Raw genomic sequence first — 23,155 nt, 5'->3', positions numbered from 1 at the left:
AGGGGAGAGGGAAGCACCTGTGCTCTGGACATATATGGGCATTACAATAACTTAGAATCAGGACAGATTCCAGGTTTAAGAACATTTTTTGACATGCATTTTAATTTTAAAGTTTGCTCTACATTATCATGGTGTCAAATATTTTGGCTTTACTCTTAGGCAGCTGTTGCTCTGTCCATCTTAGTATAAAATGTTTTCTCTGCAGTGGCATTAGCTGCCTTATGCACACATATCAATCAATGCAAATTAATTTCTATTTGGGCATTTTATTGCAGACAACACAACAGGCTGCAGTGATGAGTTCAACCCAATGTTTACCAGTACACTTGAGATTTAGCTTCTGGTCTGCAATGTTCCTTAAGCTTTCACACATTTGATAAATAAAATTCCAAAGTTATATTTTGTGTTTTGAGCATAAGATAGCAAATAGACTAACCAGTAGATCAGGCTGCTGTGACTGTGCCCATTAGTATTCTAAGTGAAACCTCCACACTCACCCGGTAACTGAGCTGCAACCAACAAGGGGTCAACAGTACCCACTGCCTTGGTTTTTACAAGGGCAAGAATCCACAGGAAGCAATATAAAATGGTCCAAACATTCATTTCCTTAACTCAGAAGAGAAAGGCTATTAGCAGAAAGTTGCTTTGTCCTCTAGCACACAATGGCTTTCATTTGAGGAGAATAATATAAACACAGGAGGGGACTGTTAGCTGCTAATATCTTTTTAGGATCCTATTTATCACACTGTTACAGCCATTAGCATACGTTTCCCATCAGGGAGGATAATATCGCGTCATTTCATGCTCAGAAGTTGACATGAGTTTACATCGAACGCTGTGAAAAATGATGAGAAAGAATGCGAAGCCTTTTGATCTCACAGAACAGCTTGATCAGTAAATCAATGGGCTTAAATAGACTTTTAGAAAAACACCATCCTTCCTGTCAACAACACTTGAAGTAAGCGGCAAGAGAGGTCAGAGGTCACAACACAGCGGCTCAATCTGAGGTGATCCAGGAGCAGCAAGCCATCTGGTTAAAATGAGACTCAGTGTTCTTAGTGTCATAGGGGGGAAAGAGGAGTTAGTAAAGCAGGCGAACCTGACTCTGAGTCCGGTCTGTGGGAGTCAACTGATCAACACACTGTAATTCATTTAAGGAGCAGAAAGTGACTACATCTGGTGCTCTGTAGACAGCGGCTCATGGAGGTTCAGGTTCAGACTACTTTATCTTAACCCATAGGTATCAAATTTGTTTTGCAGCCGGTAAGACATACCAACCATTATGACATACAAATTACAAAATCAACAAAACAGAGAGCAGGTAAACTATTTAAAACCCACTAAAAATGTAATTGTTGGATATGGAAAGAATATCTTTAACGGGAATAACACTGGGCTTGAAAACAACATCTTGAAAGTCAGGGGAATTTTTTTTTTCTGTGAGAACAGCTTCAAATTTTTATGCATCTGTGTCCAGTGGTGGACTCATGATGTTCGGGGGACAGGGGCAAAAATAATAAAAGGGAACCTGCTGTATGTGGTGGGGCACAGGTGCACAAAAAACTGTGATATGTTTAAGATGTAAGAATGAGAAAATTTCTCATTATGTGATCATACCTACTACACCATGTTTGGTCTATTGGAAGGGCACCAGAGCTTTTGTCTTTATAGTCCCATAACTTTTCAAATATTCCAGTGACATTACTGCAGCACACATATTCTTAGAGCCCCATTCATCTTGAAGACAAGGATGTTTAGAGCTTGACTCTGCACCACAGGTCTGATGTTTTACAAGCTTTTTAAGCAAAAAAAAAAAAAGTCCAGCTGAGACACAATGGTTTAAAATACAGCTTAAACGGCTTGAAGTTTTAAAGCATACAACCTTGATATCTACGTAGCTGTCCTTGTCCATACCTCATTTAGATGCCAAAATTTCTTGACGGACTTGACTAACTTGTAGATAGTCACGTCTTAAATCCTGGTATTGTTGTTTGCATCATTAGCATTATTCAGGGCTTTTTGTCACGAATGATTGGTTGCTGTGGGAAATGCTGTTTTAAGCCCCATAAAATGACTTGCAGGTATATAAAACTGACACCTCAAGTTCTTTAAACTTTCTGTGAACAAAATGTGCACTACACAAATTATTGTGGGGAATTTGTAAACAGGAGTATTTATTTAGCATAAGCATTCATGCTAAATATGGAGAAGATTGCGTGACATCAGATATAAAAGGTTTATACTTTCAGTGTAGAAGTTTTGCTGTTATCTAAGTTGTTCATTAGTTTATACCAACTGTGAATAATTTGTAGATTTGACTATGTAGTTTTTCCACCTTAATATAATATTTCGAGAGTCACAGTGATGGTACATCACCTTACAACAGGTTGAATGACACCTTTGTCATGGTCTGGGGGGGGGTCTATATCGTCTTCACGGGCACAATGTACCTTCAAGGTGGATGGTAGGAACCCTTCCACACTAAAAAAACTACACATTTCTACTGCTTTGACTGCTTTACGGTATACGTCACTTCCCCCTCCTTCCCGATTCGTTGAAAAGACGGAAGTCGAGGCGAAAGCTAAACGCAGTTGTTGTCATGGCAAAAAACCCAAAGAAAAGAAAAGTTTTATCAGAGGAGACAAAAAAAGGAAAGCGAGAGAGTAACAATTATCTTGTTGTATGTACGGACAAGAATAAACATTCAACATTCAGCGTGAGCTGAAAGCCGAGGAGGGATGTACGACCGATGCTGATTTGGCCTGTTGTTGTTGGACTTGTGAGTATATGTTGATTGCTTACCATCTATATACAGTACTCTTGAGTTTGTAATGTGTCTTTTCGTATCTCTAAGGGCCATCTCGTCATCAGTTTATTCACTATCTCGCTGAAACAGGTGATTTTCAACATCGTCATTTAGCCAAAAATAAATACATTACCTCTTCACTATCCATCCCTGAGTTTCCATTAGCCGGTAATTGCCGGCCATTGGCCGGTAAAAAGGGCGGAAGTCCAGCAGATAAAAATATAACCGGTCACAATGTCCTGCAGAAAACATGTAAATGACCAGATAAGTAAATACTGAATACTTGCATATTATATTTTTTATTATATATTATAAAGTTTGACCAGAGCTTTCGCATAAAGCAGAATTTTAATCTAAGTGAAGTTTTCCTGGTTAACCAAAGGCTTAATATCATCAGCAGTATGGAGGGATTTTGAGTATGTCATCGCTGTGAGTAATGAAGAGGCTGAATCAAAGGGAATGGTACAGCTGAGCGTCTGAAACACCGATACAGCAGCAGAGAGAGAGAGGCCTACGCCGGCTAATTAGCAGAAGTAGTCTTGGATAAGCCGTTAATGAGAGGAGGACTGGACCGGATCTGCTGTGGAGCTTTTATCTTTTCGGTACTAGTCCAAATAAACCAGGATGGTTCGATTTACTGCTTTATTGGAGGCTACAGTGGTATCATCATGGGGACTGATATTAGCAACTGATGGTAAGACTCATTTTTCATTTGAAATACAGAGTTCTAACGCAGTGCCCAGTTAAGAGAGCACTTTTGTTATGTGTTTGGATGCTTCGTTTTTGTCGGTGGAGGATGGTTTTTTTTACTGATGTAAGCTACAAAGAACTTAGCGGCCAATGAGCTAACAGGCTAACGGTGCTAATGTGACACTAACTGTTGTTTATGAGTTTAACGTGGGCGTATATTGTGTAACTGCGTGTGTAAGGAAAAGCGCACAGCCTTTATTTTGATACTTTAAACCACTTACACAAAGAACATTAAGAGAAAGTCTTTGTGCAGTCGTTTCTAGTGTCTAATCACGTGTCTACCAGTTTTTAATAACGGGGTAATAATTAGTCAGGTTTACTGTTGGCTTGGTTTCTTCTGTCTCGGTTTTGGGTCAGGTCTGGAAATAAAAACGTGTCCTCTCTCCCGTTTAGCGCAGACTTGTATGTATTAATGTATCACAGAACACCAGATTTATGCGTTTTGCTGCTGTTAATGCGGCAAAATAATGTTAAAGCAAATGTCCGGTAGTTGTTCTAAATGGCCGGAATTCTTGAGGACTGCCGGTCATTTTGACCAGCGACAATTAAGTCTAGCGGAAACGCTGATCCATCCTGCAAACAGTCACTAAAGACAGAAGAGTAGTTTTGAAAGTAAGTCCCGTCTTCTTTCATTCGCTTCCAAAACAAATGCACGCGACTGGGAGATCAGGATCTTTACGGCAGTACGCGCTGGTGCTCATGGGTAATTGAGTGTTCCTTCTGGTAAAGCACTACCACTTTTGTCCACCAGCGCCGCAAAACTTCAAAAAAAGTGAAAGTTACATAGTGCTGCTTTAAAGGCACTAAAGGCTGCCATCATAAGGTTAACTCTGCTTGGTCATTATCTTGATATTCTGATAATACACTGTGATTTCTGTGGAGAAGAAAATCTCCCACTGTAAGGCTGGCCACACACTACAGGATTTTAAGCCTGATTTGGGGCAAGATTTGCCTCCCCCGACGACCGTGGGGGTGTATACTGACTGGAGCCTTGTCGCAAATGATTAGTTGTCCAAGTAGTCTGCATGTGTGTGGTGTCAACATGATTAATTTACTGCTCCAAATCGCATCATAGCCTCCCAAACCCTGAATCATATTTACAAATCAAGGTCGTAGTGCCACTGACCCACAACAACCAATGAGATCGAGCACACCGGGTAGCGTCACCAGGCGAATCATACGTACTTTCACCACTCACAACCATAAACACAACGGTACCTTAATTCCAGCCAGGATTTCGTCCTGCCTGCCAGGACACTGTTGTGGAGAGACAGCAAGACGGTATAGACAGACGTCCTTGTTTTTTTTTCTGAAATCACGTGATCACGCGAGGTCGTAGGCAGGTCAGCAGGTGTGTGGTCTTCAGTGATCTGACAATCTGGCTGAGTTGTCTAGTGTGTGCGTTCAGAGGATTAAAGATGAAAAATCTTTTAAAATCGTTCCAGATTAAAAAATCGTCTAGTGTGTGGCCGGCCCAAGTGGGGAAAGGAAGAGTTCAGGGGCGAACCTGGACCTTTCACTAAACCTTACTGCAAACAACAAACTTAGTATTTTTATTCCCTTAGCCTGAGCAAACTGCAGCTGTTATAAAACACCAAACATTTTGGTCACAGTTTTCTTATGTAAAGACACCGACACAACAAGGTCCAGATAAGGTGAAGATCATGGATTGTGATCCAATAGTCATCAGTACTTCCTACACATTTAAATCAGAAAATGAGTATGTGAGCATGTGATTATGTATTAATTCATCTGTTAAACATAACTTGACCTATGGAAAAATCCAAACATGTAGTGTTATGTTGGAGATATTTTCCACTATATCAATACTATCACCAGATGTAGAATTTTAGACGTCGGCCTATGGGTGGATATATCAGCCACACAACACTGTCTGATGCAGGATGAAACTGCAACCTCAGGTTATGTGATCCCAGGACTTTTCAGCAGTTGTAAAGTTTATTTTGTCCTTACTTGCTCTTCTTCTTCTTCTCTTCTTTTTTACAAATGTGTTGTTTATTTTGTTCTTTGGAGATTTTTGAATTAAACTGAAAGGGGAGCGGCTGGGCCTAGCGTACCACAGACCAACGAGCCAATCATCAACAAGTAGCAGTGACATGATTCAGATTTCAAGAGGCATGCACTGAGTCTGCAGCGTCACCTCCATTATGTAATAGCAGAGCTCTGCAGGTGCATTTTTATGGAGGCAGAATAATGCAGCACGACTGAGTCACTCTGCTGAGGGCAGCTTCTTCTAGCTTTAAATTTTAAGGTGAACGCTGAAACGATATGACATAAAGTTTGTTCTTGCAGAAGAATCTTTCACATTGAAGCAGGCCCGTTTCAGAGTAAAATGACTAAAGTTTTTTTAAACTGGACTGCATAACAGCTGCATCACAGTGCAATTTTCTTTTCAGCATACATGTTGACAAGTCAGGGCTTGAATGCTGTGTCTCACACACTGAGAATCTAGAGCAGTGGCGGACTTGGGATGTTTGAGGGACAGAGGTGAAATAATGAAAGAGCACCTGTTGTATGCGGCAGGGCACCAGCACATAAAAAGTTTGAACATATTCAGAGGGAAATAGCTTAAAAACAATGATAAAGATTAAACATTTTTTAAAGATTAAACCTAATATGCTCCTGTAATGAAACAGACGAGGAATGATTAATTATTGACCGTTTATTTTACAAAGATTCACTAGTGAGGATCAGTGTTAAGGTAGTTATGTTAAAAAAAAAAAAAAATCCATTACACATCACTAGTTTCTTTTAAAAAATGCAATGAGATACATTACGTAGTTACAGCAAAATGGAACTAGTTACACTACTATTTGCATTACTTTTGCATTTTTCTTGATTTTCCATAACTTAGCTGCCATAAAAATACAATGCTAAACCTTACATAACCCCACTTTGGTGAAATATAATGTAATGGCACTACTTCATGCACTAAATGGCGTAAGGGTACATGAAAGATGTCAACACAAGGCCTGCAGCTCTCTGTAGCTATGCCAGATACATTTGATTAAGGACGCTTTTTTTAAACATGAAAAAAAATATTTTATCTAATGCTATAGTGAGATAGTTTTGTATATTTTATCCATAGTGCGTCATGTTGTGTGTCTGCGGTGCATGACATATTGGCAATTTCCTGTCTTGGAAATAAAAGTCAGGACACAGGCATGTTAGAAGGGACACCTGAAGCAGGATTTGTCCGCCCATCTCGCAAGTTAAGTTTTTAAAATCTGCAATCTGGTTTAGCACTACAAGAGGGACAGAGGGACATGTGCTACTCTTGAGCTGACAGGCTACCACTGCCTTAGATTGTTAGGCAGGTGGGGGGGGGGGGGGTCTTCTCTGCCAAGAAAAGCTTTTGATAAGGCTCTCTGCTTATCTTTAAAAAAAAAAAAAAAGGTCCAGTTACCATTAAACTGACGTTTTCCCACAGCTACATCCGAACAACAGCTACCACGGTAGCAGCCATTGTATTCGACCACTCACATGACTAACCCTTTCCCTGTAACTCTCACAAAGTCATGCCGAAGCAGCTTGGCAGAAGAGTGAAAACATCTTTGACACCATAAAAAACCTTTGAGTGTTGTTTTATTCTTTATTTCATAGTTTTAGTAAAACTGACTCTTTGCTAAAGCTACATCTGAGGTAAATCACTGCACTGGAGGCAGCCATAAAAATCGGCCTTGGGTACAACTAAACCCCGCCCATTCCCTGTGTCCCTGGTGTTTCCTATCACTAGTTGTTAGGAACACTGTGGGAGCCCATTTCCACCACTTAAAAAAGAAAAATGTGAAAGTAAGGCAATTCTAAAAAACAACAAACCAAACAAAACAAGACTAGGTAAAAACATAGTATGTGGCTGACCGCAGCTATCTGGGATGCTTGTTGAAATGCCTGACTGAAATGTGTGTTCTGGCAGAGTGATGTAGTCATAATTGTTAGGAGTTTGTGCATCCAGAGGGCGTCAGTGAGACTAGTGATGTCACCTCTTCCTTCTCCGTGTTAAAACACGTGAATAGCCACGCTATTAATAGCCTGTGGCGTCAATTAGTACTTATCTCTCCGAACTCATAACTTATCAGTCCCACACTGCTTTGTTATGCTCTGACAGCATAGGATCATCTGATTATGCTCTCTGATCACTGTTTTTGGGGACAATTGCGGAGTTTGAATGCTTTAAAGTGAGGCTACTGTTAGCCTGGCAGTGGCAGTCCGCTAACTTCGCCTATTACATTATTGAACATTTCCTCATCATTCTCTGCTACATAGCCATGACTCCCCAGTTTATTGGTTTAGTTAGCTGGATATGGGTGTTATCTTCGACATGAGCCGTTCTGATCGCTCTGATATATCTTAGATTCTTTATTACATGAGATCGTGTGGACTCCCCATTAACCCTCTGTGGTAGCCACATTCTAACTCCTCATCAGTGTGCTCCCAACAGCGGTCGAGGTCGTAGAAAGCAATACCGAATCAGACCGGGAGTGGAGAGAACATTTTTTTTGTCACAGAAAGCTTTCAGTGTTGCTCTCTGCGCTTGTTCGGATTCAGACATGTTGTCTGGTTCAGACAAAAGCTCTGCTGTGGCTCAGTCAGTAATGACAGGCCTTCTAGCCTGGACACAACAACCCATTAGCTGTACATAACAACTAACCCGTCCCCGTAACTGTGACATTGTCATGTAAAAAGCGGGGGGCAGAAGAGTGGCATCTTCGTTTTCTTTCGCAGAAAGCTTTCCATGTTGCTCTCAGCGCTAGCTGTGATAAAGAAATGTGTTGTTCTAGCTAAGGCCGAGCTAACGTTTGGCTAGTTCACAAGTATTCACACAAGTTACCCTTTTCCCCATCAATTATCACATAGTCATGCCAAAGCAGCTCAGCAGAGGAGTCAAAAACATGTTTCCCAACATGAAAAGCTTATATGGTTGTTTTATTCTTTGTTACACAGCAATGTGGGCCGGTTCTGGTGAAACGGAGGCTAGAGCTATATCAGAGTATTTAAAGCAGTCAAGGTAGCCATTACAGGGCTTTCAGCACGAGTAAACCCCGCCCATAGAGCAACTCTGTATGGATGAGCCATACATAAATGATGTTAACTCGAGCCTATGGAGGCAACGAGGTGCCAGCATTCAGTCCAAGTAAACACAACTCTGTAGTGTATGGCTCATACTTATACAAAAGCATCACTTAGTTACTTACCGACAGACATACTCAGACACAGACCCATGTGTAGGGTTACCCTCAGCAGTCAGCCATAAACCCACAATCCTCCTACATTCATTCAAGTTACTAACCTGGCACGCCAGATGGGTTTGTTTCACACATCCATCTGGTTAACCTTAGACTTTCTCTGCGTCTCAAGATTACTGAATCAACTGTGGCTAAAAACAGGTCAGACATAGACGAGGTGGCCGAGTGGTTAAGGCGATGGACTGCTAATCCATTGTGCTCTGCATGCATGGGTTTGAATTGCATCCTTGTTGCAGAGAACTTATTCTGCTTGCATTTAGACACAATGACACCTTCACTGATGAAAGCTACCTCGGGAGTCTTCAGTTCAAGACAGAGTGTGAGACCCACCTCTTCCGTAACTTCAGAACACTTTGCAAGTGGCTGTTGCTGCCAATAGCAGGAAACCTCAACAACGTGCCCCACACATTCCACCAGAAGGAAAGGGGTCACTGCCTGGCAGGCCCAGACCCATGTCAATGAGGTGACATTGTCCATGCAGCTCAGCAAACAAGGTGACTCCTGTGAGTTCACGCTGCTAATGCATTGTGCTCTGCACGTATGGGTTCGATTCCCATCCTTGCTGCACTAGAGAACTTATTCTGCCATGCTTGCATTTAGACACAGTGACACCTTCGTTGATGAAAGCTACCTTGGGAGTCTTCAGTTGATGACAGAGTGTGAGATCCACCTCTTCTGTAACCTCAGAACAATTTGCCAGTAGCTGTTGCTGCCAATTGCAGGAAACCTCAACAAAGAGCGCCTCACGTTCCACCATGAGGACAGGGGTCACTGCCTGGTAGGCCCGGACCCATGCCAATGAGGTGACCTTTTTTTTTTTTAAAGCTCTGTAATCAATGTTGCTCAGGTGGGATTGCTGATATCTTTGTAGTGTCGTCATTGGAAACCCAAGTGGACAGTATCAATAAGGCTCCTGAAAGTGAAAGAGACACTGTCTGACAAGCCAGCCTGAAGGGAGGGAGAGGGCCAGGGATGTTGGTTTCACAGGATGACATGAATTCCTTTTAGGTTTACTGACTTGAATGAAAGTCATTTCATGGTGGAAATGACATTTTTCATCCCTTCACTCATTGCTTCCTCACCAGAAGAGAGCAAAAATGAATGTTGTGGAGAATGCAGGCATCGATCCCACTACCTCTCGCATGCTAAGCAAGCACTCTACCATTTGAGCCAATTCCCCTCTGGAAAAGCTCACCTGGCACACCTCGAGAACCACATAAGTGTTAAACTTCTCTGCGTCTCAAGATTACCGAATCAACTGTGGCTAAAAAGGGGTCACACATAGACGAGGTGGCCGAGTGGTTAAGGCGATGGACTGCTAATCCATTGTGCTCTGCACGCGTGGGTTTGAATCCCATCCTTGTTGCAGAGTTCTTCTCCTGCCATGCCTGCATTTAGACACAATGACACCTTCATTGACAACAGCTTACTTGGGAGTCTTCAGTTCAAGACATAGTATTAGTCGCCCGCCTCTTGCTTAACTTCAAAACAGTTTGCAAGTGGCTGTTGCTGCCTACAAGCAGGAAACCTCAACAACGTGCCCCTCACATTCCACCAGAAGGAAAGGGGTCACTGCCTGGCAGCCCCGGACCCATGTCAATGAGGTGACATTGTCCGTGCAGCTCAGCAAACAAGGTGACTCCTGTGAGTTCACACTGATAATGCATGGTGCTCTGCACATATGGGTTCGATTCCCATCCTTGCTGCACTAGAGAACTTATTCTGCCATGCTTGCATTTAGACACAATGACACCTTCACTGACAACAGCTTCCTATGGTGTTCTTAGTTCAAGACAGAGTATTAGTTGCCTGCCTCTTGCTTAACTTTAAAACAGTTTTCCAGTGGCTGTTGCTAACTACAAGCAGGAAACCTCAACAAAGAGCCTGTTATTTTGTCCACCAGCAGGACACAACTGGCTGCCTTGCAGGTCTGAGCCCATAACCATGAGGTGGCCTTTTTTGTAAAGCTCTACAATCAATGTTGCTCAGGTGGGATTGCTGATATCTTTGTAGTGTCATCATTGGAAACCCAAGAGGACAGAAACAATAAGGCTCTTGAACATGAAAGAAACACTGTTAAAGAAGCCAGCCTGAAGGGAGGGAGAGGGCCAAGGAACGTTGGTTTCACAGGATGACATGAATTCCTTTTAGGCTTACTGACTTGAATGAAGGACATGACATTTTTCATCCCTTCACTCATTGCTTCCTCACCAGAAGAGAGCAAAAATGAATGTTGTGGAGAATGCAGGCATCGATCCCGCTACCTCTCGCATGCTAAGCAAGCACTCTACCATTTGAGCCAATTGCCCTCTGGAAAAGCTCACCTGGCACACCTCGAGAACCACATAAGTGTTAAACTTCTCTGCGTCTCAAGATTACCGAATCAACTGTGGCTAAAAAGGGGTCAGACATAGACGAGGTGGCCGAGTGGTTAAGGCGATGGACTGCTAATCCATTGTGCTCTGCACGCGTGGGTTTGAATCCCATCCTCGTCGTGCTTGAGTTCTTCTCCTGCCATGCCTGCATTTAGACACAATGACACCTTCATTGACAACAGCTTACTTGGGAGTCTTCAGTTCAAGACATAGTATTAGTCGCCCGCCTCTTGCTTAACTTCAAAACAGTTTGCAAGTGGCTGTTGCTGCCTACAAGCAGGAAACCTCAACAACGTGCCCCTCACATTCCACCAGAAGGAAAGGGGTCACTGCCTGGCAGCCCCGGACCCATGTCAATGAGGTGACATTGTCCGTGCAGCTCAGCAAACAAGGTGACTCCTGTGAGTTCACACTGATAATGCATGGTGCTCTGCACATATGGGTTCGATTCCCATCCTTGCTGCACTAGAGAACTTATTCTGCCATGCTTGCATTTAGACACAATGACACCTTCACTGACAACAGCTTCCTATGGTGTTCTTAGTTCAAGACAGAGTATTAGTTGCCTGCCTCTTGCTTAACTTTAAAACAGTTTTCCAGTGGCTGTTGCTAACTACAAGCAGGAAACCTCAACAAAGAGCCTGTTATTTTGTCCACCAGCAGGACACAACTGGCTGCCTTGCAGGTCTGAGCCCATAACCATGAGGTGGCCTTTTTTGTAAAGCTCTACAATCAATGTTGCTCAGGTGGGATTGCTGATATCTTTGTAGTGTCATCATTGGAAACCCAAGAGGACAGAAACAATAAGGCTCTTGAACATGAAAGAAACACTGTTAAAGAAGCCAGCCTGAAGGGAGGGAGGACGCAAGGAACGTTGGTTTCACAGGATGACATGAATTCCTTTTAGGCTTACTGACTTGAATGAAGGACATGACATTTTTCATCCCTTCACTCATTGCTTCCTCACCAGAAGAGAGCAAAAATGAATGTTGTGGAGAATGCAGGCATCGATCCCGCTACCTCTCGCATGCTAAGCAAGCACTGTACCATTTGAGCCAATTCCTCTCTGGAAAAGCTCACCTGGCACACCTCGAGAACCGCATAAGTGTTAAACTTCTCTGCGTCTCAAGATTACCGAATCAACTGTGGCTAAAAAGGGGTCACACATAGACGAGGTGGCCGAGTGGTTAAGGCGATGGACTGCTAATCCATTGTGCTCTGCACGCGTGGGTTCGAATCCCATCCTCGTCGTGCTTGAGTTCTTCTCCTGCCATGCCTGCATTTAGACACAATGACACCTTCATTGACAACAGCTTACTTGGGAGTCTTCAGTTCAAGACATAGTATTAGTCGCCCGCCTCTTGCTTAACTTCAAAACAGTTTGCAAGTGGCTGTTGCTGCCTACAAGCAGGAAACCTCAACAACGTGCCCCTCACATTCCACCAGAAGGAAAGGGGTCACTGCCTGGCAGCCCCGGACCCATGTCAATGAGGTGACATTGTCCGTGCAGCTCAGCAAACAAGGTGACTCCTGTGAGTTCACACTGATAATGCATGGTGCTCTGCACATATGGGTTCGATTCCCATCCTTGCTGCACTAGAGAACTTATTCTGCCATGCTTGCATTTAGACACAATGACACCTTCACTGACAACAGCTTCCTATGGTGTTCTTAGTTCAAGACAGAGTATTAGTTGCCTGCCTCTTGCTTAACTTTAAAACAGTTTTCCAGTGGCTGTTGCTGCCAATAGCAGGAAACCTCAACAACGTGCCCCTCACATTCCACCAGAAGGAAAGGGGTCACTGCCTGGCAGCCCCGGACCCATGTCAATGAGGTGACATTGTCCGTGCAGCTCAGCAAACAAGGTGACTCCTGTGAGTTCACACTGATAATGCATGGTGCTCTGCACATATGGGTTTGATTCCCATCCTTGCTGCACTAGAGAAGTTATTCTGCCATGCTTGCATTTAAACACAATGACACCTTCACTGACAACAGCTTCCTATGGAGTTCTTAGTTCAAGACAGAGTATTAGTTGCCTGCCTCTTGCTTAACTTTAAAACAGTTTTCCAGTGGCTGTTGCTAACTACAAGCAGGAAACCTCAACAAAGAGCCTGTTATTTTGCCCACCAGCAGGACACGACTGGCTGCCTTGCAGGTCTGAGCCCATAACCATGAGGTGGCCTTTTTTGTAAAGCTCTGCAATCAATGTTGCTCAGTTGGGATTGCTGATATCTTTGTAGTGTCATCATTGGAAACCCAAGTGGACAGAAACAATATGGCTCTTGAACGTGAAAGGAACACTGTTAGACGAGCCAGCCTGAAAGGAGGGAGGACGCCAGGGACGTTGGTTTCACAGGATGACATGAATTCCTTTTAGGCTTACTGACTTGAATGAAGGACATGACATTTTTCACCCCTTCACTTATTGCTTCCTCACCAGAAGAGAGCAAGAATGCATGTTGTGGAGAATGCAGGCATTGATCCTGCTACCTCTTGCATGCTAAGCAAGTGCTCTACCATTTGAGCTAATTCCCCTCTGGAAAAGCTCACCTGGCACACCCCTAGAACCGCATAAGTGTTAAACTTCTCTGCGTCTCAAGATTACCGAATCAACTGTGGCTAAAAAGGGGTCACACATAGACGAGGTGGCCGAGTGGTTAAGGCGATGGACTGCTAATCCATTGTGCTCTGCACGCGTGGGTTTGAATCCCATACTTGTTGTGCTTGAGTTCTTCTCCTGCCATGCCTGCATTTAGACACAATGACACCTTCATTGACAACAGCTTCCTTGTTCAAGACATAGTATTAGTCGCCTGCCTCTTGCTTAACTTCAAAACAGTTTGCAAGTGGCTGTTGCTGCCTACAAGCAGGAAACCTCAACAACGTGCCCCTCACATTCCACCAGAAGGAAAGGGGTCACTGCCTGGCAGCCCCGGACCCATGTCAATGAGGTGACATTGTCCGTGCAGCTCAGCAAACAAGGTGACTCCTGTGAGTTCACACTGATAATGCATGGTGCTCTGCACATATGGGTTTGATTCCCATCCTTGCTGCACTAGAGAAGTTATTCTGCCATGCTTGCATTTAAACACAATGACACCTTCACTGACAACAGCTTCCTATGGAGTTCTTAGTTCAAGACAGAGTATTAGTTGCCCACCTCTTGCTTAACTTTAAAACAGTTTTCCAGTGGCTGTTGCTAACTACAAGCAGGAAACCTCAACAAAGAGCCTGTTATTTTGCCCACCAGCAGGACACGACTGGCTGCCTTGCAGGTCTGAGCCCATAACCATGAAGTGGCCTTTTTTGTAAAGCTCTGCAATCAATGTTGCTCAGGTGGGATTGCTGATATCTTTGTAGTGTCATCATTGGAAACCCAAGTGGACAGAAACAATATGGCTCTTGAACGTGAAAGGAACACTGTTAGACGAGCCAGCCTGAAAGGAGGGAGGACGCCAGGGACGTTGGTTTCACAGGATGACATGAATTCCTTTTAGGCTTACTGACTTGAATGAAGGACATGACATTTTTCACCCCTTCACTTATTGCTTCCTCACCAGAAGAGAGCAAGAATGCATGTTGTGGAGAATGCAGGCATTGATCCTGCTACCTCTTGCATGCTAAGCAAGTGCTCTACCATTTGAGCTAATTCCCCCCTGGAAAAGCTCACCTGGCACACCCCTAGAACCGCATAAGTGTTAAACTTCTCTGCGTCTCAAGATTACCGAATCAACTGTGGCTAAAAAGGGGTCAGACATAGACGAGGTGGCCGAGTGGTTAAGGTGATGGACTGCTAATCCATTGTGCTCTGCACGCGTGGGTTCGAATCCCATCCTCGTCGAGCTTGAGTTCTTCTCCTGCCATGCTTGCATTTAGACACAATGACACCTTCATTGACAACAGCTTCCTATGGAGTTCTTAGTTCAAGACAGAGTATTAGTTGCCCACCTCTTGCTTAACTTTAAAACAGTTTTCCAGTGGCTGTTGCTAACTACAAGCAGGAAACCTCAACAAAGAGCCTGTTATTTTGCCCACCAGCAGGACACGACTGGCTGCCTTGCAGGTCTGAGCCCATAACCATGAAGTGGCCTTTTTTGTAAAGCTCTGCAATCAATGTTGCTCAGGTGGGATTGCTGATATCTTTGTAGTGTCATCATTGGAAACCCAAGTGGACAGAAACAATATGGCTCTTGAACGTGATAGGAACATAACCATGAGGTGGCCTTTTTTTTTTCTTTTTTTTTGTAATTATTTGTTCATTTGGAAAAGCAATTATTACAACATGTCCCTTCTGGGTACAATTCAGTTTCCACACCTTGAATGTGGTCAAGAAAATGATCCCTGCTAATCCATTAAAGAACAGTATGAACAGGTGGGCGGGAGGAGTGGGGCTCGCTCCATTTATTCTCATATCAGGAAAAACACTTTAAAGTTTATATGTTTACACAAACCTAAACAGAAATGTATATAAAGTAGATGGTTTCTATTACAATCATATCGAATTCACCGAGGTAACAGGTTTCACATATTCTGTCCATTTTGACCAAATCCTGAAGAAAGATTCCCTTTGACAGAAAATGACATCTTCTCCAGAATGTAAATGTCCTGTACAATATCGATCCAGTCTTCAACTGTGGATGCTTCTGGTTTTAACCATTTTCTAGTGATCGTCTTTTTGCTTGCTGCCAGAAGCACTGCCAGCTCCTTTTTATCTTTCAGAGTCCAGTTATCAATTTAAATGTCTCCTAAATACAGGGCTTCAAACTTACAAGGAATTTTCTCTGTAAAGATGTTATTTAAATGTTCACACAGCTGTTCCCAGAATGGTTTAATCAATTGATAACTCCAAAAAATATGATAGTGATTTGCATTGTTCGTCCCACAGAGTCTCCAACAGGTGTCTCTACTGCCTTGGTGTTTTTTCTGGACTGGAGTTACAAAAAAATCTAACAATGTTTTTCTAACAGAATTTCCTCCATGTGTTGGAGCTTGAGGTCATCCATTGTAACTTGTAAATTTTTTCCCAGTTCTCAGTTGAAATGGATATTTTTCCTTCTTTCTCCCACTTATTTCTTATATGGTCTGTATCCCCCTGTTTAGACACAAGAATACCATTATATTATCTGGAAATAACTTTTGTACATGAACCTAATTTCAACAGAGACAGAAACACATGGAGGAATTCTGATTCAGCTGTTTCCCAAGTTTCTCGTAGGTTTTGATTAAAATAAGTTCTAACCCGCAAACATCTATAAAAGTCGTCCTTTTCTAAACCATGAGACCTCCTAAGGTCTTCAAAACTCTGGAACACTCCCTTCTGGGTAAATGTGTAGTAGGTGGTTAATCCTTTTGTAATCCATCTTTTGAATCTCACATCATTCTTCTTTGGCTTAAAAGCTCAAAAGAGTCATAGGCGCACCACCTGAGTATCATGAACTGATTTCCCAATCGACATGTTTTGGCAATCCCTTTCCAGGAATATAAAATTGTATGAAACAGTGAGTCGCATGGTATCATCAACTGCTCTTGTAAATCTTTATCCATTAACACAGCTATTACAGGTACTCCCTCCACAGATGTACCTTCTATGTAACAGGTGTCAAACTGAAGGCCCAGGGGCTAAATCCGGCCCATGAAACAATTACATCCGGCCTGTGAGATCATAACATATTTGTATTATAACTGGCCCACCAGTATGAGGTCTGCAGATTTCCTCCAGTTTAAAAATGTAAACTTTAGCTTGATTATTCAAAATATCCTTGTTAAGCCATAAAAATCTGAAAAAGTAAAGAATAAGAAAAATGAGATAAAAAGTCAAAATTAAGGGGGGGAAACTAAATTGTGTTCGATTTAACATTTTCAATTTTGCTTCTCAAGATCACAACTTAGACTTAAGATTTTCTCTTCATTTCATACTTTGACCTTTTCAATCCATAATTTGGACTTTATTTGTCTTATTTGTCTGTTTTATTTGGTCTGAGCCCATAACCATGAGGTGGCCTTTTTTGTAAAGCTCTGCAATAAATGTTGCTCCAGTGGGGTTGCTGGTATCTTTGTAGTGTCATCATTGGAACCCAAGTCGACAGAAACAATAAGGCTCCTGAAAGTGAAAGAAACACTATCAGACAAGCGAGCCTGAGGGGAGGGAGGGGGCCAGGGATGTTGGTTTCACAGGATGACATGAATTCCTTTTAGGCTTACTGACTTGAATGAAAGTCATTTCCTGGTGGACATGACTTTTTTCACCTCTTCACTTATTGCTTCCTCACCAGAAGAGAGAAAGAATGCATGTTGTGGAGAAGGCAGGCATTGATCCTGCTACCTCTCGCATGCTAGGTGGGTGCTCTACCATTTGAGCTAATTCCCCTCTGGAAGAGCTCACCTGGCACACCTCCAGGACCGCATAAGTGTTAAACTTCTCTGCGTCTCAAGATTACGGAATCAACTGTGGCTAAAAATGGGTCAGACATAGACGAGGTGGCCGAGTGGTTAAGGTGATGGACTGCTAATCCATTGTGCTCTGCACGCGTGGGTTCGAATCCCATCCTCGTCGTGCTTGAATTCTTATCCTGCCATGCTTGCATTTAGACACAGTGACACCTTCATTGACAACAGCTTCCTTGGGAGTCTTCAGTTCAAGACATAGTATGGCCCAATCCCAATGTCCACACTCACACACTCACTGACTTTGAGGCGCGCTCCCGCAAAGTCCGTGAGGGCTTAGGGTTGTCCCACTGTCAAATCATAAAGTGTGTGAGGGATCTCTCACTGACTTTATGTGCCCTTTCCATGAGTGGGCATCTCTGCAGACTTAGCGTGAGGGAATTACCCATAGTTCATTGCACTGTGGCGTATGGCAAGGATTCACGTGGGATGCCCGCCAGTAAACCCTATAAAAGTGAAGTGAAAAGAGTGAAAATATATACAAAAATCATGGAAGGTGCAAAAAGGGGTGGACGTTGTAAAAAGAAGTATTTTTCCTGTAAGTATATTATATAAAACAGCCTTCATCCACTGAGAAAACAGGTCTGTAGGTGAGGCACGCTTGTTTTTATCTTTGTTTTAAGCTCTACAAGATGCCGATTGTCAACAAAAAAAACAAAGGGCTGTCCCATTCCTGTTTCTACCCTTCAAGCCCTTGCAGCCTCACTCATTCAATCACTTTCAAGGTGCAGTCAGTTAAGTCAATGAGGGCTCAGGGCGCAGGGTTTAGGGAGGAGATTGAGATTCAGCCTATTAGTTGCCCACCTCTTGCTTAACTTCAAAACAATTTGCAAGTGGCTGTTGCTGCCTACAAGCAGGAAACCTCAACACATGCCCCTCACATTCCACCAGAAGGAAAGGGGTCACTGCCTGGCAGGCCCAGTTCCACCTGCCACAGCTCCAGGACCGCAAATTCAAATTCAATAGCCATCTCAATTTCTGTATTCTGTATTTCTGTATTGTTATTCTGTGTAACGGATTCTGTGCTGGTTGTGTTGGTTAGCTGATGAGACTTTTGTTTTCAGGTTCACAGTGGTCTTATTTTGACTAGCCCACTTGCATACCCCATTCATATAAGATTATATTCTCTCAGTTGCCTCATTTGGTGTATTTTGCTGCAGTGTACAATATTGTTTCATCCTTATAGAGTTGACAACCAGCCCCCAGACAACACTTAGTTAGATCATTATCAAGAATGCTAAAAGTCATTGAGCCTAATACGGAGCCTTGGGGTACACCCATTTAATTCTGTCGAGGAGCAGACTTTTTGGAGTCGATTAAAGGATTAAAGTTTTCTGTTGGCCTATATAACTTTGGCTGGGTCTGTTAATGTCACAATTTAGAACTATTTCCCCTCCTTTATTTAGACTCTTATACAACATTCAACAACCCAGTCAGGTGAGGGTGAATGATAGCCTCGATCAGACCTCCTCATCCAGTCTCTGCTTCCCTCGTCTTTTTGCAGTTTTCTCTTCACACCCCTCTCAGTCTCTCTATTTTAACTTGCGTTCTTTTCACAGTTTCCTGTGTTGTGTCAGTTCCAGGAATAGCTGTTTTGTTGGAGCTGCAGCAGTGAGTCATGCTAGAGTAGGTAGTATTGACATTGTCACTACCTGGAGCTTGTATGTATAGAGCCTGGGTCCATTGGGGGTGGCGATGCTGTTTGGACTGTGATGCTTTTATGGTAGGGTGGGTAGCATAAAAAACTTCTCTGTGTTAGCATGGTGAGTAGTTAAAGCTAGCAGGGAGGGGTTGGCTCTGGGATGCTGGACATTACTCTTCAGCCCTTTGGAGGTGTTGCTGGACTAACTAAAGGAAACTACAGGGAACAGGAGTTACCACGTGATGACTCTGCAGAAGTGCTGTCTTCTCGCTGCCCATTGGTCTGCTTGGTTGACTTGTGGAGGCCAGTAATAAGGGATCTCTTTACTGGGAGCTTATCCTTTCAGTAGGGCATCTTGTGTTTACTTCAGATCTATGCATTCAACAAACATAAGATGTTTCTCAGAAACATTTACCATACAGGCAGACTTTTGTTTCCCTGCAGACTTCTCATGAGTCAAGTTTTAAAGAAGTAGTGAACACTTTCACCTTTTTTTTTTTCAGCTGTACATGTAAGTATCTGACAGAACAATGATAAAATACATCAATGCTGGTGTTATTTCTGACATTTGCACCAAACTGATAAAAATCTGTGTTTTACGTCTTTTAATTAGCTCAAATGGACATCTCCCTTGAAAAATCTTTTCTGAAAAGGTGGGGCTTATGTGACATAGAAACCCACCATCGGTAGGTTTCTACGTCACAAACTCTGTAGAAAAGGTAGAACATTACTGCCTCTAACTGACTTTACCATTCAGAGACCACTCCCATCCTCTGCTGCACTGCTTCGGCTCCGAGAGCTTCGGCTTTAGTAACGCCGGTGCTGCAGTCAACGGCGCAAACAGGACCACCATGGTCTGCCACCACACTATAGCCTGCTTCAGGGGACTCTGGAGGGGGAAAATCCTCCACCTCTAAAGATCGCTCTAAGGCAGCAGTGCTGCAGGACTCTGTGTCACTAGGAGGAAGGGGAAGTCACTGTCACTCCCGCTTAATCTGGAAAACCCTGACCTTAAAAAAAAGAAAATGTCCTTCTCCCCTCCCTCCTCTCAGTACCAAACTGCTCACTTCTGTGCATTTTTTGAAATCCTGCAGTGGGCGGAGTTAGCTTTGAGCTGGGGGTTCACTTGCACTTAATGTATTTGTTCACATGAGTAACACAAACACTCTCATTACCATTACAAAAATAAGATTGTGTTATTTATTGATATGATGGTTGGGACCATACATACATTTTTAGGAGACTGTTATGCCTGCTTAAGTGCTTTTTAGGAAATCCCCTCTTTTTGATGATGAAGATGAATCATCATGTTTACACAAATAGAGGGGAGGGAGAGAGACAGGGTGATCTAAATGGACTTTTAATGAGAGAGAGGCACACTATGGTAGGTGAAAGTAGCAAAAATCACATGATAAAAGTGGAATGATAAAAGTTAAATGATAAAATGATAAGAATGCATCTGAATTAAAAAATGTAAATTATGAATTAATTTAAAGGAGACATATTTTACCCCTTTTTCCTTTTAAGTATGTCATTTTGGGACACCTTTAGAATAGTTATGTATGATGTGCAGCTCAAAAAACTCCTCACTTATCTTATACTGGCGATAGGAAAACCCCTATATTCAGCAGATCTTGCCTACTGCTGAAAACGCCCTGTTTCAGTCCTGTCTCTATAAGACTTATACATGTCCGTGATCTTACCGTTCTCTGATTGGCCAGTTTGGTCAAAGCTTCCTGGGGGCTGATCAATGGGCCGAACTGTTTTCTCGGCCCATTGATCGCCGAGTTTTGCTTAGTTTACTCATTGGGCTTTTAATCAGCACAGGTCAAGACTTAGTAATGTAAAGGTACACAACGTTTCACGGCATAGTTTTGGGTAAAAGGGCGGATGGTTATGAAAACAACTGATGACAAAGTTTAGCACACATTAGCTTCCCACTGGCCCATGGCTCGTTTTAAAGTAATGTTTTAAAGTGACTTACAGCTTGTGGTTCTAAGCCTCCCTGGGCGATCTTTACAGAGGGAACAGCTCCATGTTTTAGCAGCAGATTAGAAGCAAATCCAGAATCTCACTGTCCTTTATTCACGAAACAATTGTCGGTGAAGTGACGAGCGCAGAGGAAAAAATTTTGCAGGCAGTGAGACAAACAATTCCCACCGCTTTCTGCTGCTTTCGTCCTTCGGGAGCGCATACAAGGTAGATTTATCGTCACAACCAAAAAAACACGAATAAGTTTAGAAGACATGCTGCCCTGAATAAATCCACACAAGAGCAAGAAACCAAACAACAGCAGCGGTGTATACAGCGGCGGGGAGGCGCTGTATACAACGCACCGTGGCTGAGAACGAGCTGCCGGGAGGGCAGGTCTGAGAGCCTGCTGTGGAAGGAGGGGAGGGGAGTCATCTCTGCTCAGAGCTGTCCAATGGGGAAGCTGGAAAATGAGCTGACGTCAGCTTGTATCAAGTCTTGCAACGAGCTGTTCAGGGAGGCCGGTAATCTCGTTTGCAGGGTTTATGGAAAGACGCGTGTCTCTTGGTAAAATGAAATCGTTATGGTTTAGAAAGGGTCCTCAACATTGTAGCATTGTATGCAAGTGTTAAAATATGACTTAGTATGATATGTCTCCTTTAATATATTTGAGGTTGATGTGATGAAAATAATTGCATAGCAGGGCCCCCCCAGTATTGTATTTAATGTATCTGATACAAATTTCAGTCAGTTGACTGATTAATTTCGTGACTTTGATTCAATAATGACACTAATTTCTTTGAAAAAGTAAATAAAAACACACATTTCATTGCAGGCTTCTCAAGGGCCCCTCCTTACTGTGGGCCCGGGTAATCAGTACCTCCCCAGGGCTACACCCATGCCCTTGAGGCCTCTTTCCGTAATAATACTTAAATTGTTTACAGTGTTTGTGATAAAGGATGAATGAAATACAATCAAAATGATCAAATTTGCAACCATTTTTATCAAATCAACATCAAATTAATCAAATAAAATCATCCCTTTATTTTTTCAATTAAAATGCATTTTTATCACTTCATAATTTAATTCTCAAGTTTTTATCGCCTCCACTTTTGTTTGATTTATTTCCGTTACTTTTACCCATCATCACACTGATCTGTTTATAAGCTAGTGAGCATGCAAGAAAATTGAGGTGTAATGCATCCTTTAGCACCCATATGGAACCAGACCCACTGTGAAACTTTAGAGTCACTGTGGAAATGAAGATACTGCTAGAAAAAGTCTCCTTTAGTATACACTGAAGCCTGTGAGTATACTCAAAGACTTGAACAATGTCTTCAGATCTCTTCGCACCAACAGAACCTGGTGGAGCTCATGAACTGAAAATGTTGATTTCACACAGTGTGATACTACCACAGTTCATCATAAAAAGCCTCATTTATATTCAAAACGTACATAATATGATTAGTAACCTGTCTGAGCGGCCTCCAGCTCCTTGGAGGAATCTGCTTTCAGATTAAATGTCAATGTTGATGAGTGTGTGTGTTTAAGAGAGCTCAAGGGTGTGTGAGGTCATCAGGTCATCAGGGTGCCTCAGGGTCAGAGGTCATGAAGCTCTGAAAAAAAGGAAGTTTGGCCCTCCTGGTGTCTCAATAAAGCTTGACATTCTGATGCTAGAGCTGGCATTTTTAAGAGCCACTGTACAGATGAAGTGGGTTAAATAAACTCAAGAAAAGTTCAAAGATCTTTTGAAGTTTTATGGGATTTTTTGTTTGTTTTTATTTAAGCAGTTTCTTTGTCTTTTGAATTTATTTATTGCCTTTATTTCATGTCTTCTCAATTTGTTTTTGCTTTTATTTACTTTAATTCAGACACATATTTTTCTAACTTTTTTAAA

The 23,155-nt window shown here is 42.6% G+C and overlaps 8 non-coding genes across 8 annotated transcripts; 6 read left to right on the top strand and 2 right to left on the bottom strand.

The window, feature by feature from the left end:
* The first annotated feature begins 10,107 nt into the window (after nt 1-10,107).
* On the top strand, nt 10,108-10,189 carry trnas-gcu. Its single transcript has one exon. It is a non-coding gene; the product is annotated as a tRNA-Ser (tRNA).
* A 1,047-nt stretch (nt 10,190-11,236) lies between these two features.
* Nucleotides 11,237-11,318, top strand: trnas-gcu. Its single transcript has one exon. It is a non-coding gene; the product is annotated as a tRNA-Ser (tRNA).
* Nucleotides 11,319-12,367: 1,049 nt separating this feature from the next.
* Nucleotides 12,368-12,449, top strand: trnas-gcu. The gene has a single exon. It is a non-coding gene; the product is annotated as a tRNA-Ser (tRNA).
* Nucleotides 12,450-13,663: 1,214 nt separating this feature from the next.
* On the bottom strand, nt 13,664-13,736 carry trnaa-agc. The gene has a single exon. It is a non-coding gene; the product is annotated as a tRNA-Ala (tRNA).
* A 104-nt stretch (nt 13,737-13,840) lies between these two features.
* trnas-gcu lies at nt 13,841-13,922 on the top strand. The gene has a single exon. It is a non-coding gene; the product is annotated as a tRNA-Ser (tRNA).
* Nucleotides 13,923-14,783: 861 nt separating this feature from the next.
* trnaa-agc lies at nt 14,784-14,856 on the bottom strand. Its single transcript has one exon. It is a non-coding gene; the product is annotated as a tRNA-Ala (tRNA).
* Nucleotides 14,857-14,960: 104 nt separating this feature from the next.
* trnas-gcu lies at nt 14,961-15,042 on the top strand. Its single transcript has one exon. It is a non-coding gene; the product is annotated as a tRNA-Ser (tRNA).
* A 2,630-nt stretch (nt 15,043-17,672) lies between these two features.
* trnas-gcu lies at nt 17,673-17,754 on the top strand. Its single transcript has one exon. It is a non-coding gene; the product is annotated as a tRNA-Ser (tRNA).
* Nucleotides 17,755-23,155: the final 5,401 nt, after the last annotated feature.

The sequence above is a fragment of the Cheilinus undulatus genome, linkage group 12 (assembly GCF_018320785.1).
Source record: "Cheilinus undulatus linkage group 12, ASM1832078v1, whole genome shotgun sequence".
NCBI classification, from domain to species: Eukaryota; Metazoa; Chordata; class Actinopteri; order Labriformes; family Labridae; genus Cheilinus; species Cheilinus undulatus.
Note: the sequence above shows the minus strand (reverse complement) of the source record. Positions and strands in the feature narration are given on the sequence as shown.